Here is a 5,632-nt window from a genome sequence, read left to right on the forward strand (position 1 = left end):
ATTCATGGGGAAAACTTTACAAATTCCAAAACTTGAGGGCATGTTTTGAAAATATTCAAAACTAATTAATTCCATAACTTATGTGTTTAAAGTAGTTTTAATTAAAAAAAAACTCTTCAAGTTCCATAACTTGAGGACAAGTTATGGAAGACTTTAAACTAATAAAAGAATGTAACTTTTCTTTATTTTTGTAACTTATGGAACTAATTAAGGTTACACATTTTATCATTTAATGAAGTGACTCTTGAACCTCCATAACTTGAGGACAAGTTATGGAGTCATAAAACCATTTAATGAGGACAAGGCTCTTCATTTTTGTAACCATTGCCAACTTTTTATGAGTTTTATGAAACTTAAATGTGACTTTTCATATAACTTGAGGACAAGTTACAAAAACACATTTTAGAATCAACTCTTAGATTAAAATGGATTGAAAAAACACAATCAATTAACTTTTCTATTAATCTAATAAACTCATATGAACAAAGATAATTCACATCAATTTTTTTTTCAAGTAATTAGCATAACTTTTAAACTAATACAATTCGATTTTTCAGCTAATTTTGCAAGTGTAACAAGAAAACAAACCTGGCTCTGATACCACTGATGGGTTTTGCGCATTCTAACACTCCTAAGTGTACATGCAACCCTAAATACCTTGGATCTATGTTTTCTCTATTATACATGCAATTATGAACTTTCCAAGGTATTATCCTAATCTAGCATACAAAATAATAAATATAACAAGATAGAATACATACCTCTTTGATGTAGAATGTCTTCATGAAGCTTGAGTGCCTAGTACCCCAAGTGTGACACCTCAAATGGTTCACACAACACCAAATGCACATGGAATGACTTGAGAGAAATGGAACACTCCTTGAAATCGTCTAGCCCTCATATTCACACATTAGTGCACGATTTCTTGAGCCATGGGATTCTTTTATATGGTGGCTATTAGGGTTACACCATGTAACTCATAACTTTACCCATTCCTTATGCTCCATGGATTTTAACCTCCATGGAGTATCCATGGGTCACCCCATGGACTTAGTCCAACATTAGGAATCTTGGATCACAAGCCCACATATATAAGAATGAATGATTTACACAATCAACCCATATATTTTATTAGTCTCCTTTTGATCACTTAATTATATCCAAATTAATTCTTGATCAATACTAATTAAATAACCTTATTAATATATTAGAACTTATAATATATTAACCAACCTTAAGTGTTATTTCTCTCATTATAGTCTATCCAAATGCATGATGCCATGCAACCCAAATGGACCATGCCGGGTCGGGTCAAGTCTTACCAATTATAGTTATGGACTTAGACATTAATCCAACAGAGAGGTGCTTGACCTTTCGTAGGGTTAAGGCCGAGCACCAGCGTCCGCATGGCAAGTTGCAGCCACTTGAGGTTCCCCAATGGAAGTGGGAACAGATTTCTATGGATTTCATCACCAAATTGCCGAGGACCGCGAGGGGTGTCGATGCAATTTGGGTGATCGTCGATCCGCTGACGAAGAGCGCGCATTTTCTTGCTATCAGTGAGAGCTCTTCTGCCGAGAGGTTGGCAGAGTTGTATGTGAGGGAGGTGGTATCGCGGCATGGAGTGCCGATCTCGATCGTGTCAGACCGAGATGTACGTTTCACTTCCAGGTTCTGGAAGAAGTTCCATGAAGAGTTGGGTACGAGGCTGCATTTCAGTACCGCTTACCATCCCCATACGGACGGGCAGAGTGAGAGGACGATTCAGACACTCGAGGACATGCTTCGAGCATGTGTGTTGGACTTCGGGGGAAGTTGGGACACGTACTTGCTGTTGGCTGAGTTTTCCTACAACAACAGCCACCATTCGAGTATTGGTATGCCTCCCTTCGAGTTGTTATATGGGAGGAGGTGTCGGACTCCCATTTGTTGGGGAGAGGTAGGGCAGCGTGTCGTGGGTAGCACCGAGATAGTGCTTCAGACGACATAGCAGATACAACAGGTTAGACAGAGGTTATTGACGACTTAGAGTCGTCAGAAGAGTTATGCGGATAGGCGACGATCCGAGCTTGAGTTCCAGGTGGGAGACTTCGTACTCCTGAAGGTGTCTCCTTGGAAAGGAGTGATCCGATTTAGGAAGAGGGGCAAGCTGGGGCCCCGATACATCGGTCCGTTCAGGGTGACCTCGAGGGTGGGCAGGGTAGCATATCGGTTGGAGCTACCTGCGGAGCTGAGCCAGATTCATGATACCTTCCACGTGTCTCAGTTGAGGAAGTGTATAGCCGACGAGTCGGCAGTGGTGCCATTGGGAGATATTCAGATGGATACGAGCCTGAATTATGTTGAGAGGCCAGTGGCGATTATGGATCGGAAGATCAAGGTTCTGAGGAACAAGGAGGTGCCCCTGGTGTAGGTCCAGTGGCAACATCGGAGAGGGTCCGAGCTGACTTGGGAGCCGGAGTTGGAGATGCGGGAGCAGCATCCAAAGTTGTTTGCGGAGCAAGACTTCGAGGGCGAAGTCTGATTCTAGTGGGGGAGAATTGTAACATCCGGATTCCCAGGTATCTTATTTTAAGTATTTGTCTTGAGTTTTAGGGAGGGACTCGGCGAGTAGGCGCTCGGACTCGCTGACTAGGATCGCGCATTTCTTGTCCAATTTAATGAAGGAATCGATGAGTTGAGGCGTGGACTCGTCGAGTAGGAGCGCGTGTGCTGACTGGATTAATCAACGGACTCGACGAGTCGGGAAGGGTGGACTCGGCGAGTCTGTGCTGTTAAGTGAAACCCTAAATCCCCGGGCATGTGCCCAATTTAAAGGCCTTAATGGCCTCCATTTGCGGCCAATACACCCCAGAGAAACCCTAGAGAGAGCAGTAGGAGAGTTGAGAGCAAGAAGAGGTTAATACATCACTTTTGGTGTAGTTTTGCTAGAAGGAAGAGGGAAACACTCATCTAGAGCGTGAAGGGAGCTTGGATCTGGGCTAATCATCTTGAGAGTTCATCTCTGGAGGTATAATCCTTTCTATTTCGTGTTGATATGATAGATTTCATGATTTTAGGGTTTTTACCTCCATTTTATGTAAGATCTAGTGAGTATGAAGTCCCCATTTGTGTTAATGACATCAGATCTGGACCATGAGAGGTCCATAGAGTCACTATCCCTCAGCTTTATGCAAGCAAATGAGAGTTTGGGGACTAGGTTGCCATTTTTAGAGTTATTTCTCCATTTATGACTTGATGTGGGTTGCATGCACGTAAAGGTTGCACCCTTACGTGACATTTGAGCACTTGAAGGGTAGATCTGATGGTTAGGGAAGCAGATCTGACCTTAGGAGGTCATTTGAGGATGAACATGGAGGCAACTCGTCGAGTCCATAAGTGGACTCAACGAGTCGATTCAGGGTTGCCCCGCGATTCGTGACAGGAGAAACTCGTCGAGTGGAAGGATGACTCGACGAGCCAAGAGAGGCTTGAAGGATACAGAGGACCCGCATGGACTCGCCGAGTCGCCCTTGTGCACTCGACGAGTCGGGTCAAAGTTGACCGTTGACTTTTTTTGACCTTAGGGTTCTGGTCAGCACTGATTCAGAAGAGTCAGGGAAGGGTAGAATGGCCTTCTACCCAATCTGTAGAGACGAGACTATGAGAGAATATTGATCGGGAATGTTATTTGAATAATAGGAGGAGGCTAGGTCGGGACGTTGAGCACGAGAGTTATCCGACTTCATTGAGGTGAGTCTTCTCACTATACTGTACCTGGAAGGGTACCTATGTGTGACCGGAAGGTCTTGTATGCTATGATGTATGTGCTATATGCGGTTATGTGATATGTATGTGCTATGTATGTTATGTATGGTAAGGACCGGAAGGTCAGGTTGATATGGACCGGAAGGTCAGGAGGCTAAGGACCGGAAGGTCAACACGGGTAGGACCGGAAGGTCTACCAGGATTCGGGACAGAAGTCCCCTGAGACATATGGATCGGAAGATCCTATAGAGTTATGGCCTGGAAAGGCGTATGTGTGGTATGTGGTATTTTGGGGAACTCACTAAGCATTTATGATTACAGTTGTTCTGCTATGTATTTCAGGTACTAGCGAGGATCGCGGGAAGGCGCCGGCATGATCCGTACACACTTATAGAGTTTATGTTATTGAGATTCTGGGACATGTTATGTTATGACACAGTGGACACATTATGTTTTGTGATTATCGTGTGATTGAAAGTATGATTTAAAAATGAAAAATTGTTTTGAAAATTTACGTTGTTACAATTATCTAGCGTGAGGATACAACCTATGTAAATCTCGTTAGAACTTTCTGTCTTTCCGTTAGCCATTTCTACGACGAAGGTTTCTTTTAGAGCTTGTGGTGCTTGATTAAGTAACTGTATAAATTTTTGGTTTACGAAGCTCCTTTCTGCCCCACTATCGAATAGGATACAAGCATAAGATTTATCGAGAAGGAACGTACCCGTGACTACCGTGGGGTCTGCCACGGCCTCATTGTGGCCAATAGCAAGTAGTCTTCCTGTTCCTCCCGCATTCCCAGCTTTCGGACAGTTTCTTTTGAAGTGCCCTGTCTCGCCGCACCCGTAGCAGGCCTGGCTTACTTCTGCACTAGGGACCTGGGTGATAGGTTTGGGAGGTGCTCTGCAAAACCGGACGGTGTGGCCCTTTCGGTCGCAATTGGTGCAGTGCATTTCCCGGCAGGGGCCGTTATGATGGAAATTACACTTGGTGCACTTGGGTAGGCTCCCTACGTATGTTCTGGCTGGTACAGGGGCAGCTGGAGTAGTGGCAGCATGGACAGCCACTGTCTGTTGGTTTTTGGAAGAGGATTGAGCTGATTTGCCTTTCTTTCGGTCCCCATGCTTCCTTTCGTTGTCAGACGTCTTGGTTGATGCGGGGGTAGTCGTTGTAGTTGTTGATGGAGTAGAAGGAACCTCATGATCGATGAGTCTTTGGGCCAATTCCTTGGCACTATCGAAGGTCGCAGGGTGTGATGCTAGAACGTTCCCTCGATATGGGAGTACCAGACCCCAGATGTATCTCTCGATCTTTTTGCTTTCGATGGGGACCATGTTAGGACATAGAGCCACCAGGTCGCAGAACCTGGCTGTATAAGCCACTATGTCGGAACCCTGCATTTTGAGGTTCCATAGTTCCTCCTCGAGTTTCTGAATTTCACCCCTCGGGCAGTACTCCCTTGTCAAAAGGTCCTTCAGAGTATCCCAGCCCATGGCGTTAGCTGTTACTAGTGAGAGTGATTTGACATGGCCATTCCACCAAGTCAGGGCCCTTTGGGTGAAGGTGCAAGCAGCGAACTTTATCTTGCTTCCTTCAGGGCATGAGCACATCTCGAAGATTGCTTCTGTTCTATCGATCCACTGGGACAGTGCAAGGATCCCTCCGGTTCCGTTGAAGTATGTAGGTTTGCAGCTGATGAAATCTTTATAAGTACACTCCCGTGCACGTGGATGGATTTCGCCATGGCTAGAGTTAGTGCCAGTCCCCGTTCCACTAACGCCACCAGAGTTTACTTGGGCCATGGCGGCGGTCACAGCTGCCTAGAACATCACCGCATCGAACTACGGAGGGGGTGGTGGTGGTGGAGTTTGATTTGCAGGCGTGT

This window comes from Lactuca virosa, chromosome 3 (genome assembly GCF_052849685.1).
Source record: "Lactuca virosa cultivar CGN04683 chromosome 3, Lactuca_virosa_CGN04683_v6, whole genome shotgun sequence".
NCBI classification, from domain to species: domain Eukaryota; kingdom Viridiplantae; phylum Streptophyta; class Magnoliopsida; order Asterales; family Asteraceae; genus Lactuca; species Lactuca virosa.